This window comes from Terrapene carolina, unplaced genomic scaffold, assembly GCF_002925995.2.
Source record: "Terrapene carolina triunguis isolate 2854851 unplaced genomic scaffold, T_m_triunguis-2.0 Scaffold139, whole genome shotgun sequence".
Lineage (NCBI taxonomy): Eukaryota > Metazoa > Chordata > Testudines > Emydidae > Terrapene > Terrapene triunguis.
Window position 1 is genome coordinate 4,563,471 of NW_020664490.1, and position 19,332 is coordinate 4,582,802.

Here is a 19,332-nt window from a genome sequence, read left to right on the forward strand (position 1 = left end):
ACACACACACACACACACACACACACACACACACACACACACACACATCAGCACATAGAAGTGAATAAAAAAGTAAAGCAAGAAAGCTCTTAAGTGTACAAGTGTATGTAGGGTTCCACTGTGCTATTCAGAACTATCACAAAAACCTTTGTTTTACAAAAGTGTAAGGTCAGGTCATAGATAAACATTATTTACTCAAGTTACACTTATGTAGACACACCTGAGCACCAGGGGGTGCTTCTGGTAATGATATTCCAGTGGGACTCTGAAGAATGACATACAGATCACAGTACTTTTAGGAATAATATAATGGTGTTCTTATGATGCTGAAGTCACCACGACTCATGGATAACTCCAGTACAATGGCATGAGATCTCACAGCTCTGGTGATAACCATGGCACACACACGGATCTGATCTGCAGCACAGATGTTAAGTATGCCTTGCCACAATCTGATCACCTCTTCCATGCTGAGGTCTGGGTCTTGTTCCACCTTTCTAACAGGGTGATGGACCCGCTTTGATGTTCCACCCCTGGGGACTCATGGATTCTGTTGGGTTCCAGAACTTTAGAGCAGAGAACAGTATCCAGACATTGGATCATTGAGTTGACAGGCTTGTAATACGTTACAACTACTTGTTGTCTAAGACTGTTCTTGTGCATATCCTTTCCCTATGCATCCTCCTCTTGGGTCACCATGGGTTGTTGATGGACAGCATGGCTGACAGATGGCACAAGAGCGAATGAGACTGGAGTACTGATGGCAAGAGATTGGTATTGAATCCATTACAACCTCAGGGATTTGTGATCTGTGGTGGAGACTAAAAGATCTTTTTTCTCATTCACCCTATTTTCTCTGAAGTCCCCAATAGAGGGACTGTTCTGGTTATGGAGGCTACCTCACTAAGAGGCACTGCCTTCAACTGGTTTCAGTTTCTGCTGCCGATTTCTGCAGATAGGAGCAATCTAATAAATAACAATATATTATCTCTGATCTCATGGAGGCTGAGTCAGAGGAGGTAGCAGACCCTTCTTGCTTTCTTAAATATTATGTTCCTTTACAAATGGAGGCTCCAAGAAAGAGCTATTTCCCAGTGTTGAAAGGATCCATTCCCTCCATGGCTAGTGAAAACCAATATTCAATATCCTATATCCAGCATGACTATGTACAACTGCTGAGATGTCTCCTAGAATTATAGTATCAGCTAAAGAAAATTGCAAACAAGTGAAAAAAAGATGTGGGGGGGGGGAAGCAAAAGTTTTCCAACTTTGTCTTTCAACACATATAATTCACCAGAAAATAAGTCTCCTGGGATTTTTGTGAGACAGCAGAATAGCACAGGTGACGCCCTTGTCCCTTTGGCAACAGCCTGTGACTGGATATCCAACTGTACAAAAAATATTTAGCAAGCTCTTTTTTGTCTAAAATTGGTCTTACTTATGGGTCTTTTGGTTCTGATTTACTGATATAACTACAATTCTCAGTGAATCTTCTCAAATTCCTGAATTGGCTTAAAATGTCTGTTTGGGTTGGGGGCAGGGGGCATAGATTCAAATGCCATGATTTTCACCTTTTTTCCTGGAGCAATACTATAAAACATGAAGTGAACAAGGCTCACAGCAATAGCTGCTCCCTCCCTCACATTAGCGTACTGTCCCCTTCATGCATGACAAAGAACAGACTATTACTTCACAGTTTAAAGACGACTATGTATTTCTAAATGAATGTCTGGAAAAATGTAAACTAGCCAGGTTCAAAATCTCACATTAAGAAATTATTGGAGGATTAGTTCTGTATTATTATTTATCATTTTTTAAACTGTACAATAGATTTTTCCCTGGTCCCAAAATACAAATATATTTTTAAAAATTAACTTTTTTACATTCTCAGTTCCTCTTAAAATGTTCTCATCCCAGAGTTTCCAGTTACATGCGCTACTCTGCACCTTTTCTTTCAACAAAAGGAAAGACCAAATGAGTAGCCTCTCAATGACTGCCACTGTTGCTCCTTTGCTGTACTCAGTGGCCTCCCTGCATGGCATCAGCTTCTCTCCAAGACAGACGATCCAGCTTTCATTGCTATATAACTAACGGATATAACAATTTATTTTGGAATGTACATTTGCTCATTAAATATAATTTATATAAAACCAATCAAACAATATCCAATTGAAAGCTATGAAACCAAACTGATACTGAAAAAATAACCAGCTGTATTCCTCCTTGTTCCAGGGCTGTTCTATGCTGGCCTGTTCCTACAGCCTCAGGGCTTCTCTAAATTGGGCTGGCTGCCAATAGCCCTAAGGTGCTACTCTACTTGCTGAGGCATAGAGATGCCCAAGCCACACCCTCTTTCCCCAGCAGGTCTGGGTAGGGAAGGTGTAGGAGTTACTACGGAGGCTTTACTCAACCCAGCAGTGCCTAAATATAGGGCATCCTACTGCAGCCAGATAGAGGAAATCTGTTCCAGCAGGGTGATGCATAGCTGCTCTAACAAAGCCCAAGAGATAGCTAGATGAAATAATAACTACATGTACAAATCACAACGCCTCATTCATCAACATGTTGGCTCACAGGATACGTTGACTAAGGACAATATATGTTATAAGAGTCAAAATGTACTTTAAAGATTTCTGAATTCTCTTCTGTTCTGATTCTTGTACTGCACCCATCACCATGCTAGCTGAGTACGAGGTAGCTGTTAAGTAGTATTATACTTATTCTCCAAAATTACATAGGATTTTACATTTTCAAACCTTCATACAAATATAAACTAACCTTCATACCACGCAAAGGGCACCGGTAAGCACCACCCCTGTATTGTGTAGATGAGGAAACAGGGATAGGTTAAATCACTTGCCCCAAACTACAACAGAGCCAAGATTAAAAATGATAAATTCCTGGTGTCATAGTTTCAGGGTAACCACACCTGTATCCCCCTACTCTGTGGGTCCACTCCAGGAGTGCCCAGTCAGGACTCCAGCCATCACCTGTCTCTGCGCAGGCACTCTTGTCCCACTCCCTTTTGACTGGCGGCTTTACAGGCTGCACAGATCCCTGCCTTACACTGTGATACCACCAGCAAGCCGGTCTGCCTAAACACCAATGTAATCCACACACCTCCTGCATGTGGTGCTCTGTCCCATCTAGTGGCACTGAGACCAATTAGAGAGAGATTAATGAGTCTGCTCTACAGCCTTAGCTAACAGCCATATGGCTTTTATCTCATGCAGTAGAGGCTCATGCATTTAGCTCCAGAGATCCGAGGTTCGATCTCAGCCACCGCCGACTGGGGTCCGTTGGTGTTACACCAGTGCCTGTGCTTTGCTTTCTCTCCAAGGGCTGTGAACAGTGTACTGCCAGCAGTTACAAGTTGCCACACAGTTCTTTCTAGGCAAGGACCTTTATTCCTATGGTAAAAGCATTATAGAGAAAACGTTTAAAAAAAAATCAAAGTACACTAAAAGCTTACCAGAGGTCACCATTAGTCTTATAGGGCTACAGTAGGCCAAAGGCTTCCCAATCCTTCTGAAAGGGTTGGGGCCAGAGCCAGCGCAACCCATTAGGTGACCTAGGCGGTCACCTAGGGTGCTGCGATTTGGGGGGCTGCGACCGCGGCGGTATTTCCGCGGCGGGACCTTCCGTCGCCTCTGTGGGGAGGTGGCATTTTGGGGCAGGACCTTCCGCCGCCTAGGGCGGCGGAAAAGCTGGCAGCACTCCTGGTTGGGGCCCCCCTTGGACAGAAGGACCTGTCCATTTGCTGGATCAGAAAGAAGTCCCTGAGTCAATTTAAACACAGCCTTTTTATATCAAAACCCCTTTCTCTTTGTTGGTCTCTGGAAAACCCAGTTTGAACCAATATATGTGAGCCCCTGAGCTTGTGGTACCTCTTTGGAGATATTTACAATTCTGAATGATTCATCTTAATCATCCGCCATTGTTTTTGGTTTTTAGAGAAGCTGCAGTAATCCTCCCCCAGAGTTGCATTCAATACCTGACCCACAGTGACGCATAAACCATTTATAAACTAAACACAATATGGTCCATACATATACTGCATGGGATTGCATTATCTGTCACACCTGGATCCCAGTTCAATGTTCAGTCCAATATCATGCTTAGCAGTAAATACAGTATCTAATTTGGTGACTCTGAAAGCTGTTTCAAGTAGGCAATAGTATGATTAGATAATTAGAGATGGCAGAAACTCTTCAATATTTAATCTCTTCATATTTTTCATTTCAAATATCTAGCGCTATAGAACAAGAGTTGTGCTCCATGTCAATTCCCACTGCCTACATTGCCTGTTAGCCTGACTCAGCAGGTACAGCTTCTGTTTTTATTATTAAAAATGTACAGTAAAAATACCCATGTAAATGAAGCAGAACTAGAAACAATACTCTGATGGCTTTATAACATCTGTATTAATGATTCAGATATCTGGGGCTTCACTATATTCATATGAAGGAAAACAGATTTTAATGTAATTTTAAAGTAATCCTGTAAGATTTTACTCTGAAAATACTAAAAGTTTATCCCAATTCTAACTTTGGGTATTTATTATTAATAATTATTATTTGTATGGAGCATAGGAACCCCAGTCATGGCCCAGGACCCCATTGTGCTAGGTGCAGTACAATCACAGAAGAAAAATACAGTTCCTGTCCCAAAAGAGTAAGTATAAAAAAATATACAACAAATGGATCCAGATAAGGTGACTGGGCAGTACAAGGAAACAATGGGACAATATTGGTCAGCATGATTGGTTGTGGTCTCAGCACACCAGCAGCTTAACCATTGTCAAGTTTTTTGTAGGATATAAACTATTAAAATGCTATGATACCACAGGAAGGAGTCTGGCAAGTCAAAAATCAATAACATTGCTGGAGAGGCAGAAGTGCTGACCAAAGCCCTGGCAGATTTCTGTTAAGGTAACAGTAACACTTTTAGTTAAGTCTTTTCATCCAACATGAAAATTTTCAGACTGACGTTCAGTCCTATCGTATGCAGGAAAATTAAAATATTAAGTTCGCAAGAATAAGCAGGCCTTTTGTATTCAAGCAAATAAAATTACATCCCAATGGTAAGTTTTGTATTTGGTCAAAATTATACCAGAACCAAACAATGCTGGGCTCAAACTATCGATTTACATTGTCTTTTCCCCCTATGCTAAGTATCTACGTTCCATAAAAACAATGCCCATAGAATAATTATACTATACAATTAAAACTGTGCTCATAGTAGACTGCATTTGGACAGTGCATCAACCTCACAAAATTTCAGGAACACATTGCAGACAATGCTTTTGTTTTTATGCTTCAGGAATTCAGTCTTAGGGTTTTTAAATAAATCACATCTCTAAGAAAAGTACTTTCAGCTACTTCAGCAGGAAGACAGTTTTACTGGGTAACAAATGAAGCATCACCTAAATCTGGTGAATGCAGATTATGGAAGAGTCAACACTACTGAAACTTGCATTTCGTATTTGTGGTGTGCTATGTTTCCATAGTAACAAAGAGCTACAGGCTTTAATTACAGCAGCTCCTTTGAACAGGGGTCTCTTGCAAGGACACCTGCTGTATGTTTTCTTATAAAAAGATAAGACTCTAGAATAATTGGATCAACGGAATATCATTGTAACTTTACATTCTGTGATCCACTTGTCTAGTCTGATAGGATCCAAGTAGTGATCCTGTCAATTAAAGGAAAGATGCAAAGGAAGGAAAAGCAGGTACACTCTAAATCAGGGGTGGGCAAACCATGGCCGCGGGCTGCATCCAGCCCGTCAGACCTTTTAATCCGACCTTCAAGCTCCCGCCGGGGAGCAGGGTCAGGGGCTTGCACTCTGGCACTCCAGCCAGGGAGCGGGGTCGGGGGCTTGCCCCATTCCACGCGTGCCGTGGCTCCACGCGGCTCCTGGAAGCAGCGACACGTCCCCCCTCCAGCTCCTACACGTCTGCAGGCACCGGCTCTGCAGCTCCCATTGGCCAGCGCCGCACCTCCACGTAAGAGCCCGAGGGGAGGAGGGGACATGCCACTGCCTCTGGGAGCTGCTTGAGGTAAGCGCCACCTGACCTCCTCCTGCCCCACCCCCTTGCCCCAGCCCGTACCCCCTTCCGTACCCTGAACCCCTCATTTCTGGCTCCACTCTGGAACATGTACCCCCAGCCCAGAGCCTGTACCCCCTCCCACACCCTAATAACCTGCCTCACAGCCTGGAGCCCTCTCCCATACTCCGAACCCTTCTGCTCCATCCCCAGCCACCTCCTGCACCCCAAACCCTTCATCCCTGGCCCCACCCCAGAGCCTGCACCTCCAGCCGGAGCCCTTACCCACTTCCCGCATCTCAACCGCCTTCCCCAGCCCGAAACCCCCTCCCACAACCTGAACTCCTCATTTCTGGCCCCACTCCAGAGCCAACAACCCCAGCTGGAGCCCTCACCCCCTCCCAGACCCCAACCCCAATTTCATGAACATTCATGGCCCACCATACAATTTCCATAACCAGATGTGGCCCTCAGGCCAAAAAGTTTGCCCACCCCTGCTCTACATGAAAGTAGCTTCGACAGTGCCAGAAAGGAACCCTATTAAACCGGGCAGCAACTACAAAAGACCAAATATTTAGCCGGAAGTATTTGTTCAAAGTGTGCAAAAAACATCAAGTGGCCACCTTCTACAACCCATTTAGAGGGAACCCTCATTTTTGGCTCAGGGGATTGCAATAGACCTTCTCTAGTCACACAAATCTTAATGGAAACAAGAGAGATGAGGACTGGTACCTCATAGGCCTCTTCAATGAAACCCCAAGTTCATTATAACAAATACAGAGGCTACATCAGATAAGTCTTCGACTCAAAGAAAAGGAGAGATCAAAGAAGAGAAATCTTTAATTCAGACATTATTTTTTTGTATATATATTAGACGTAAGAAATTTGGAAAATTTAGACTGAAAAAGAGACCCTCAAAAAGTTGGAGAAAAAGAGAAACCAAGATGTACAGTAGAATAAACAACCGTGTGAAAGCAGGAAACACCAAGTTATTTTTTTTTAAACACTTTATCTATTTGATGCAAAAACACCCAACCCCACCTAGTGACAATCACCAAAATTATGAGCTCTCTCTCCTCCCTTCAAGAACCTACTTCAACCACTCCTGACTGAGGCAGGGAGCAAGAGACTCAGACAAAATTGTGCTAACACATGCAGGACTTCTTAGAAATTTAAAAGTAACCCATTGTGGAGCAGGGACACAATATAGGGATTGTGGTACAGGGGTAATATGAGAAGCAAATTTGACACACAAGAAACCTAATAGCCGCATTCTGGGCACACTGGAGAAAATATGTACAGAAACAAGAGGAAGGCCAACACACAGTACTTTATAAATAAAAACAGTCAGTGCGTTTGTATTTAAAGCATGAACAAATTTTTATGCCATTTATATAAAACAAATGCTCTATCCAGGCTCTGTTATTGAAAACTCAAAACAAAATATTGTAGTTGGATAGAGTAAAAGGTCAGTCTAAAATATCAAAGTTTTCTAGAAAAGCAGGCCCAAGGTACCTTACACTAGTGCTTTGGACCAAATTAACAGCAGATTGATCTGAATTATATTAAAGACAATGACCACCTGTTGCTGTCAAATACTGAATTTCAGTAGATCAACTTAAAAAGCAAAGCAAAGCTGCATACCAGAATCAGACATAAAATACAAATATATTTTGGTGTCATCTGCATAACAGTGAAATATTATCTCAAAGCCTTTAAATAATGGCAGAATATTCTGAAAATACATAAAGAACTAGAGAGAAGTACAGAACCCCCAAGAGATGCTCCATATACCAGTAATAATAGTTGGACATATATTCAGGCTCCATAAGTGTTTAAAAATTCTTTACATTAAAAAAATCACATCAAAACAAGGACACAAGAGTTCAAACTAAGACCATAAAACATTCAAGGTGCAATGGGTCTCCATTTTTTCCATACCTGTACTGTGACCCCCAAGTTACAAAAAATTACGGGAGCTCACTCCCATTAACCAGGAAGAAAGGGAAATGGTTGTGAACCCTTGCTTATGACTCCCAGGTTCAAAACCCACATTATAGTGAAATAGTAGTCAGGATATCAAAAGCCAAGCTGGCTATTCTGTGGCCATAATAATCATATGCCATAATGCCAGAATAAATATGCAGAACTTTACAGACCTTGCCCATGGCTTGTATTATACTATGAAAATAAAACACAAACTTGCCATAAACACAGACTATACACCACAGGAACCTACGGATGTGTCACCATTATACTTCAGGCAGATAAAACTAGTAGGTGAAATCTTTTTCTCTCTTCAACACTCTGCTGTGTTCTTCTATCAGTAAGAAGAGTAAGGTACATTACTTTTGAAATAAACTCAATTTCATCTAATAAGGAAAAAAAATTCATTCAGGATTATACATTCACCAAGTCTGAAACCAAGACTTGTTTGTTTTAAAAACAAAGCTTTTTTTTTGGTAAATGAGTGCAAAATTTAAATAACTTGATTGCTCTCTTAGTTGAAAAAACAATTTCCCCAAGCTTAAGTAATTCAGCTAAACATGGCTTTTCTCCAAAGTATAGAAAAGCACCAACACAACCTTTGATTAACATCACTGTAAGGGGTAGGATTTTATGTCTGAGAAAAAAAATTAGTATGCCTGCAGTCAAGAAATTAACCGCAAGGGGATAATTAGCCAGACTGCTTCTTTCTTACTGATTGACTGAATTGCGGAGGGAGGCAGAGAGTGAAAATTTTGCTTATCCATGCATTTATTTTCTACAAGACAATCTATCTAACGGCTTTTAACATCTGGGTTGCCCTTTCTGCTTGGAGAGATTAAGACAGCAGAAAGCCATCAATCAAGAAGCTAAACCTTCTATAAAGCCTACTCCCATGTATCCTGTTCCCAGATGACGGCTTCCACAGAAAAGCAGAACAACTTTAACTATATTAAACATAATGGGCTCCTGGCTACCCAGAATGTAACATATAAAAGACATGATTTGGTTAAATTATACAGATTTGTAAAAGTCAGAGGCAGGTGAGAGAAATAAAAAGTGAAATGTGGCTATATTCCCTTTTCATCTTGCTTGAGAGGTGTCTTCACTGGAGAGCAAGTCCCAATCACATCACTATCCTAAGGGTCTAAATGAAGACACCCCAAAGGAGATAACTATCTTGGAGCTGCCCTGGAGAGAGGGTCCAGGTCTCAGCAGCCATAAGAGGTGAACCCAAAACAGACAGAAAAATAAAGGGGGGGGGAGAAAGAATCAATTGCTTCCTGCAATCCCCCCCAGTGGAAGTAGATTCCAGAGTAAGAGTTTTTAGGGTGTCTGTGGGCAGAAACAGGAAACCTGACCCTTCAGACAAACTTACACCACCTTCCATGACAGACACCTACCTCCTCTTTGGCTTTCCCTTCTCTGCCAGTCAGTCACATTCTGGATGGCGGTGGGAGCTGAAATTATTCTGTGAGGCAGATTATGTTCAGTAACAAGCTTTTTGGCTCAGTAAAAGGATAAGAAAACTAGGTAAAATATATGATCAAATGAAAAAGCACACTTATTTAAAGTGGAGAATTTCTAAGGAGATCTAAACCAGACAGGTGGGAACTCTTGGTTCTGCCCACTCTTCTTGGTGTGAAGGATGGACTTTTGAGACAAAGCAAGGAGACAGATTTTTACAAATGGCTCAGCCCCTTGACTGAGAGCTATAGACTGCCTTTTCCCTGCCAATAGGCAGGGGCAATCAATATATTACAGGTTACCAAACATTCTCAGAGAAGTCCAGGAAACACTTCAGACCGCAAAGCGCCAGGCACTTTATGTTATGAGGGAGAAGTGTGAGGGGTTATAGAAAGGGAACAAAAGGCATCCTGGATAGAAGGGGACTTGAAGCTTCAGTCACTTGCATCAACCGGCTAAAGGCCATCACTAGAAAGCACTTAAACTGGCCTACACAGTCATAACAAAGGAATGCTTCTCCAGAGATCTGGAGACTATTTACCTATTCCCAGTGCATGGTAAATATTACCAGGATGGAGGCAGCTCCTAAAAATATTTACCTTCTTACATTATATTTTCATGGTAGACTTATCTATACTTAAATTAGCCTACGTCAAGTAAGAACTGCAAATTAGCATTTGAGTTGCACAGAATGACTGTATTAACTACAGAGTGATTCCATTTAGTCTGCAGCATAGTGTGATTGTATTAGAGCTAATGACTTGTGTTACACCCCCTGGTGAATCAGTCAACTCAAGTTAAAAACTACCAACACACTGAAGTTATGAGGCTTTAATGTGTGGATGGGATTTGAGTTAACAGTGCAGTAAAGACAAACCCTTAGATGGTGGCTGGTCACACCTGGGTTAGATCAACTGAAGTGCTCACACCCAAGTGCAGATCACCCGAGTTAACTCTGCAGTGAAGACATACCAAATGGGTGTTGCTGTAATATAACCAAAGTTCATATAGTAAAATAGTGCATGACCAGACAAGAGAGGAAAAATAACTTAGAAATCTGTATCAAGACATCCCCCGACAATAGCTTGACCCAGCACCTCTAAAGTCAATGCAAGGTTTGTCATTGGTAGCAGGACTGGCCCTACTTTAGGCCCCAAACCTGCACCAGATGGAAGTCTCCTGCACAGAGCCTCACTAAAGTCAACAGGGCTCTGCACAAGAGCTGGGGTCCACTCATGAGGAATTCACAATGCAGCCTCAGGTTTTCCTTGGTTTTTAGTTATTCTGAATGATTTTCTATTCACTTCACAGCACCACAAAAATTTCAGTATGTCACAGGTTTTAGCAGTCGGCATGCTGCAGAAACTATGGACCTTTCTGCAAAATTTAAATCCAGAATGCCATGGAAAACACTGGATGTCCTGGTTATGAGTAACTGGAAATTCTTATGCTGCCTAGTTTTAAGTCAAAATCTTTATTGCATGCAAAATAAATTCTAAGGACAAAAATACAACACTGAAAATAAACAGAGACATATGTGATACAAATCTATACAGTAATAACTAGAAACTTGTAAAAGAAAGCTCAGGTGGTTGGGACATGTACACTGTATGGAAGATGGGAGACATGTTAAGTAAGCTTTGAACTGGATACCTGAGAAAGAACAGAGAAAACGAGCAAGGCTAAGGAGGAACTAGCAGAAGACAGTGACAGAGAATACTGAATGCGGTGGCATCACCTGGGAAGAAGTACCACAATTAGCAAGCAACAGCAATCAGTGAAGGAACTGGACTGCCCAATGTGTCAGCATCACAGGAGGAACTAAGGTCTAAGACATATGTGATATAAATCTACCCAATCTACCCAGTAGTAACTTGCATTTAGTGCATATTATGAGACACCCATAAAACTGTCTTTTAATTAAAAATTGTGTTTAGAAAGATAAACAGCTCTTTACATTCTTTCTTTCACACACACACACACACACACACACACACACACACACACACACACACACACACACACACACACACACCACTTTATCCAGGAGTTTAAGAATAGAATTCACACAGGAATTAAATCTCTGTGTGGGATATATCCAAAGGAGACAAAGAATATACAAATTAAGATAACACTGCATTTGTATCAGTCAAAAACTGGGCATAATACACTTTCTTACTCCAGTCTTTAATTCCACAGCCATGAAATGTGCTTACAGACTTGTAAGGAGTATTTGTCAGATAAAACGGTTTTTCTTAAATCCATTTCCATATCCATTCTATGTCTTAAAGCTTTTTACTTCCACACCCTTAAAATCCTATTCCAGTCCCTTTCCCAGTTACCATCTTGGCTGGTTGCAATTAAAATAAATAGTAATCCTTGGGTCATCAGGATCCACAGAATAGCAAGGTTCTCTCAATGGTATGCAGTGCGTTAAACAGTACATACACTGGAGTGGGAAGTTTGTCCAGTAGAGTACATCCCTTGTATCCTACAAGAGAGTGTTCTTGGGAACAAAGTATTTCTGTATTTCAGTAAGAGGTTTCTGAAATACAGTAGAACCGTGTTTTTCAAACTTTTTTTCTGGTGACCCAGTTGAAGAAAATTGTTAATGCCCACGACACAACGGAGCTGGGAATGAGGGGTTTCGGGTGTGGGAGGGGCTCAGGGCTGGGGCAGAGGGTTGGGGTGAGGGCTGCGGGGTGGGGCTGGGAATGAGTGGTTCAGGGTGTGGGAGGGGGCTCTGGGCTGGGTCAGGGGGTCAGGACTTTGGGCTGGGGGTGCAGGCTCTGGGGTGGGGCCAGCGATGAGGGGTTTGGGGTCCAGGAGGGGGCTCTGGGTTTGGGGGGGGGGGCTCAGGGCTGGGGCAGGGGATTGGAGCGCGGGGTTGGGGTGTGGGCTTACCTTGGGCAGCTCCCAGGCAGTGGCGCAGCTAAGGCAGGCTTCCTGCCTATCTTGGCACCGCGACCGCGCTGTGCCCTGGAAACAGCCAGCGGCAGGTCCAGCTCCTAGGTGGAGGCGCGTAAGTGGCTCCACGCAGCTCTCTCCCACGGTTACCGGGCCCCCCGGCTCCCATTGGCTGGTTCCCAGCCAATGGGAGTGCGGAGCTGGTGCTCAGGGCAGGGGCAGCACGCAGAGCCCCGTGGCCCCCCGCCTAGTAGCCGGATCTGCTGCTGGCCGCTTCCGGGGCACAGCACAGTGTCAAAACAGGTAGGAACTAGCCTGCCTTAGCTGGGCAGCACCGCCGACAGGACTTTTAATAGCCCGGTCGGCGGTGCGGACCAAAGCCGCTGTGACCCAATGCCTTCCATTCTGCGACCCAGTACTGGGTTGTGACCTGCAGTTTGAAAACCACTGCAGTAGAGGGTTCAAGTGTAACTGTGAGCAAAGATGTACAGGGTTACCATAACACAGCAACTTAACAGAACAGATTCTGATACACATTCTAGGTTTACTCTTAAACTTGCATGGCAGTCTGGGGCCAGATGTTAAGCAAATTGTTTCCACTAGATCACATGGAATGAAAGCCCAATTTTCAAAACACTGGACACAGAAGGAAAGAATAATCAGTCCTACATGCCAGCAACATCTCTGCTCATTTTTCTTGGAAGTCTAGCCTTTTTTTTTTTTTTTTTTTAAAACGTAAAGAAACAATAGAACATGAGCATGAAAGTGAAAATTGCTACTTTGTAATTAAATAGTAGTCAGACTTCATTTCATACTTACAAAAATGCAAAGCATCTGGGAGATACAGATGTGCAGAAGCCGTAACAAGTTTTAGGAAAACCAAAGAAAAAAGTGAAAGGTAGAATTACAAAAATGAGTAACAGGTACTAATGCAGAACACTAAAATAATTTCAACTAATTACTGGTTCAGAAAAGTGGTGTTGTTGTAGCCATGTTGGTCTTGGGATATTAGAGAGTTCAGGTGGGTGAGGTAATATTTTTTATTGGACCAACTTCGGTTGGTGAGAGAGACAAGCTTTTGAGCTACATAGAGTTCTTCTCCAAACTTGAAGAAGGGCTCTGTGTAGCTCAAAAGCCACCAACAGAAGTTGGTCCAATAAAAAAAATATTACCTCACCCACCCTGGTTCATGCACGCAACAGATATGGACAAATACTTCATCCCACTACTAAATATGGAAAAAAATCAAACTGGGAAAAATCAAGGGGCTCTCATTTGGATTACAGCTGCAGAGTTAGCAAACGAGGGATGTATCATGCTATGATAACATTTACATTGAATGTCAGCCAAAACAGACAGAAGCCAAAATGTTAAAAAATGGATGCCTAAGGTTAGGAGCCTGAAACCATGTTTAAGCTCCTAAATAAATGGCTTGATTTTCAAAAGTGCTGAGGACCCTGCAGCTCCCATTTACTTCACTGGGAACTGCTGGCTCCTCAGCACTTGAAAAATCAGACCACTTATTTAAAAAGCGTAACTTCATGCATGCATATTTGAAATTCTTGGTCAATGTTCCAATGACAGAGGGAGAATGGATGAAAACAGTCAACAACATGGGGAAGCAGTCAGCCCTTTCCTCCTATGGTCTTCTAGGCATGCTTAAATTTGGCACTGCAGATTCTAACAAGGATGCTTTGGACTATACTCCCCCTATGCTATTTGCCCAGCTCCTAAGGGCTATGTCACAACTTCCAGACCTACTTTGGGTACTCGTGGTTATGGTCTTGAAGCATGGTACTACAGGATGCAACACTTCTGAAAGCAGTTCTTTAAGAAATGACACTAGCATTGGAAATAACCTGCCTATGTGCACATAAGATATACAGGGTTGGAAATTTAAACATTTCTTGACAGGGCAGGTTGGCATAAAGATAAAATTCTAACTCATCTCTTTCTAAAGTCTATAGAACTTTCTCCCCATCCCAAGCTAAATGTTCCAAAATCTTTTTGTAACAAATAAGATACCTACATAAAGTAATATTTTGCATGTCTATCAAGATCTCAGTGTGAATGCAGTGCAGATTAGAAATGGGAATGGAGCTTTTCACCGGTAGATTACTTATTCAAAAATCCAGATCTGGTAGTGAGTCAGGGTTGCCACCATCTCACAGAAACTCAGTACCTTGTGTGATATGAGTCTCACTCCAGTTCCCAAAGGACAAGGGGAGCCTTTCCTCACAATTCACCCACAAACAACAGCCTTGCTGGCAGTCTCATCAGAAAAGCCACATAGTAACTGATTATGGAAAATTAACTATTTTCAATTCTCACCCTTCTAGGTGGCCCCTTCCTGGTCAGATCTGAGGCATGTTGGCAGGCAGTATGAGGAAATCTGCACTGCTGCTGCCCAAACTGTTCCTGTTCTGTGGAGAGACAGAGAACTTCAGTCTCATGGGCTGTCAGTCATCAGCTTTATAATAATTAAATTTGCAGGCAGAACTTTGTTAACCCAGAGTTAAGGTTCAGCAGAAACAACACTAACCTTTTTGAAAATGTTCTTAAAGGATTGTCACACTTTTAAAAGTAAAAAACAAAAACCCCTGAATTTTAGTAGCTCTGGAAACCAAAAATTAACATTGCACTTTAAAATTAACAATCTAAGAACTAGAGACATAAAAACCATCATTGTCCATCAAGCATACACAATTTCATTTAATCAGTAACATAACTAAGCACACTTTGTGCTAGAATACCTTACTCTCCGTTGTAGTGTATTAGAAGACATTAAAAAAAAAAAAAGTGCGAGAACCAGCCATCTCTCTAGTGACTACTCAACTAAGGCAGTCGTGAAGAGAACTTATTCCACCTGTGGTTAGGAAAAAAATCCAGGGATCCTGAAAAGTACTTTAGTTGAATGATCTTGGGTCTTGTTTACAGACTAGAAATACTCTACAACAGAAGAATAGTGTACTGTACTAAAAAGCCACTTCTAGCCAAGCCACTTCCATTTCCGAGCTTCAAAACTGAAAACATTGGAAATACACAGACTTGTGGGCTGTCTACACAGACCAGTTTAAGTAAAGGGCGTAATTTTAAACCATTGCAAAATCCTATGTAGATACTTGTTTTGAAGAATTTCATCTCAGTTTAGCTTAAGTTAATTCCTTTCTGACTTAAGATAAAAGGAAATAAAGCATTAATTAAATATAATTGTCTATACACGATTTTGCATTAGTTTCACTAAAGCTTTTTTTTTAAAAAATGATCTCAGTTAAACAAGTGCAACTTTCTCATGTAGACCAATTAATAGAATCAGTATTTTTTCATTTTTAATTTGAGTATGACATGATCTGTGAGATTGTTACAGTTCGAGGCTTGATCTCATAGTTGTTCTGTGTTGAGACTCCTGGACTTCAAATGGGAGTTTTGTATGGAAAAGGAAACAGGATAGAGAACTAACATAATGGCTCAAATACATTTCACTTGGGCTATCTTTTGGAGACAATAAATGTGATTTCACTATAAAGTATTGTCCCACATTAATTATTAATCTGATTATTGTTGCATCACATTAAGTTTAATAAACAAATAATGCTAATTTTAAAACTCCCAGACACACTCTTTGCCATTTTATTTTTCTACAGTTTCTTCCATTCCAAAATGCTCTTTAATTTAGTGATAGTTAAAACAATGGAAAACCACCGAACAAGGACTAGACTGCATGCAAGCCTGGGCAGTTGCAGGGACATGTGGGCAAAGGGGTTTCCCACTGGTCTGATAAACGCAGGGGCAAGGGATTGATTGGATCACAGGTGTGTGTCTGTGTGTGTGAGACAGAAGCACCAGAAACACCTCAGAATGAGACAGAGAAGGAAGTAAGGAAGCCCCAGAGGAGCACTTGCAGCACGTCCCTGAGAAAAAGCTAAGAGAGCTTTGGAGAAGAGTGCGATCTGGACAAAAGCTTGGAACTGGGAGCAAAGAAACTGTATCCTGTTTGATTTCTATTTTGTCCAGGAAAACAGTACTTTATTTTATTTGTAAATAAAACAGGATTGCATCAAAGAAATATCTGACTCCATCATCAATTTCTCGGCTTAACAGAAACAACCCACAAAAATTTTGTGACAAAACTCCAAATTTTGGCTGTTTGCATCAAAAGGAGTAACAGTATTATCTTCTACAAGGACCTCCATTTGAAAATATCAAATATGACTGCTTCAAAATACCCATTCATTATCTCCTAGCTCATAATTTTTACTAGCAGGAAGTTCTGTAAGATGAACAGAATTAGAAAAAAAGAAAACTAAATAATAGAGGAATGCAGTTTTGTTTCAAAATGTCTTGATTTACTTTTCTTTTTAATTTAGTAGTGCAGTATTTTGAGTGACGTTTTTAGGAGGAGATTCTTCACATCAAATTTTTGTACTTATTTTGCAATGGACAGAAAGCAAATGAAATCAAAACCTTTCTTCATAAAGTAGCTCAAATTACTAAATTAAAGTTTAACAATATTTCTATGGTGACTACCGTGAAACCTCATGGATAACTGTACAACTATTACTGTATGTATCCTAGGAGACCAAAGCGATCTCATGTTTAAAGACTTAATTCCCTACCCAACTCCCAATACAAATCACATGGATTTATAAATAAAACAAGTAGCCTTGACAAAGGAGAAAGTTGATGTTTTATTTTGGTCCAGAATGTATGTTAACCTCCACTTATGGCTTATTATAAGCATATAGTTTCCTATTGCATATTACCTTCCTTCCCTCCCCATGTCCCCCACTTTTTCCTGACTACAAAGGTGCTAGAAATCTCTTTTTGGCTTCCTAAATATTTTTATATTTATATTTGTGTGTGTGTGTGTGTGTGTGTGTGTGTGTGTGTGTGTGTATATACACACACACACAATTTTTTTTTTTTAAGAAACTTGGATTTTTCAAATCAGAGTGGCTAGAATTCTCTGATCTTAAAAATATATCTTGTGAAAATTACCAAAAAGGTCTCGTGTTCTTATCATCTAAATTCAGAGTACTGACCAGACTGTCCAGCAAGATTAACCTGTAAAATACAACATGCAGAACCTAATAATTTAGGAAGGCATCTTCAAAAATACATATTTTTAAAAAATGAAATTAAAGGGCATAAAACAGCTAATTTGAGACAGAGTAGATTTGTGTAGATTTTACATCTTGTCTGAATATTTGAAACATGCAGCATTTGAAAATATTTCCTGTAATTCTTGTTTGTCATGCACATCACTGGTTCTAACATACAATTAGATAATCTAAGTCCAACCTCTGAAGCACAATTTCTTCAAAAATGCAGAACAGACCATAGGAAACACCCAGGTAGGATTTCTTACAAATCCTCTGCAGACAGAAAGGCAGACAGCAGAGAGAATGTATTGCAAAACCTGCAAACATAAAGCATGCCAGTACCGTTCCTTAATCTTTTTTAGTCACATATTTTTACCCTTTCATTTAAGGATTTTGACAGAAGTATAAACATACCTGCACAATACGAAGGAAAAGAAGAACATACATTGTTGTTCCCAATGGAGAAAGAGGATATCACATGACGACAGTGAACTTCAAGGGAAAAGGTTGTCAGCATGCTGGTATAAGTGAATACACCAGTGGGTAATTAAAATAGGACCAGCCCCCTCTGTAACTACTGGAGTGTAACATAGGCTTTGATTTATTTAAAGCGAGTAAACACATCTCATCTCATAATGCTGTATGATGCTAGATCAGCCTCAATAGCTAGAGTTCAAATAAATACTAGAGTGGCACCTGCCAATGGTTAAAGGATCTGTATTGAATGTCTTTTTCAAAAAATAATAAATCAGATGCTAAAATTAGCTTCAAGCAGAAACTTGGCCTACAAGTTCTTATGAACATGTAATGAAATAGCATCATGATATGTAATGTGCAGCATTTTAAAGACACATCAAGAGCATGTATGTATCACAGATAGCAAGAACAGCACCATAATACCTCATGCATATTAGCTGTAAATCACTGACAGCATATTTCTGAGCCACTATACCGTAGTACATGCTGTCCTAGTGTGTTAACAATATTATGTAAAGCCTGGTGTGATGGAGTGCACAAACTCCACACTGGGCGGGAAAGGGTTAAAGGACACTACTGGGCCCAGGTAGCCCCTCCCCCCTGCAGAACATGCTCAGAGGTGAAAGTAAGCTGGTACGGTCCGGTACGGAGTACCAGCAAGAGCCAGTACACCGTGCCGGACCGCACCGGCTTCTGCGGCGGGGATTTAAAGGGCTCTGGGCTCCCCGCAGCGGCAGGAGCTCCGGGCTCTTTAAATCCCAGCCCCAGCCCGGCAGCCGGGCTCGGGCGGGGATTCAAAAGGCCCGGAACGGCTGCGGGGAGCCCCGAGCCCTTTAAATCCCCCCCCGCCCCCCGCAGCTCCAGCTGCTGGAGCTGCGGGGGGGATTTAAAGGGCCCGGAGCTCCGCGGCGGCCGGAGCCCCGGGCCCTTTAATTTGCCCCTGAGCCCCGGGGGCTCCCAGACACCTCTGCCGCTGGGAGCCCAAGGTTGATTTAAAGGCCCTGGGCTCCCAGCCACAGCCCCGGGGCCTTTAAATCTTGAGAGGCCCCACCTCTTCTGGTTGAGGCCACGCCTCTTCCGGATGAGGCCACGCCCCCCTCAAGACTCCAGCAGTACCGGTAAGTCCTGTAAGTTACTTTCACCCCTGAACATGCTGCAACTGGAGACAGGGTTGAAAATGGAGCAACCCAGCACAGAAAGGGGAGTCTGAGGAGGTGTGCAGACCTAGCGTGAAGGCTCCTGACATAGGGGCTGGAGAAGCCTTCCTGAAGGGACAGGACTGTATGCTGAGCCCAGTTAGGGCTCACGGTTTGGTTTCTTTTTCGTTTTCTTTTTTTCCCTTATCT

At 41.8% G+C, this 19,332-nt stretch overlaps 1 protein-coding gene across 1 annotated transcript in view; it reads right to left on the reverse strand.

The window, feature by feature from the left end:
• LOC112123494 (ligand of Numb protein X 2-like) overlaps positions 1-19,332 on the reverse strand; it is an 85,729-nt gene that overhangs the window by 38,957 nt on the left and 27,440 nt on the right. The window contains exons 2-3 of the mRNA XM_026653513.2: positions 14,739-14,830; positions 13,227-13,241 (exon numbers count right to left, since the gene is read on the reverse strand). The gene's annotated coding sequence lies outside the window, so the exon portion shown is untranslated. The remainder of the gene's footprint in view (positions 1-13,226; positions 13,242-14,738; positions 14,831-19,332) is intronic.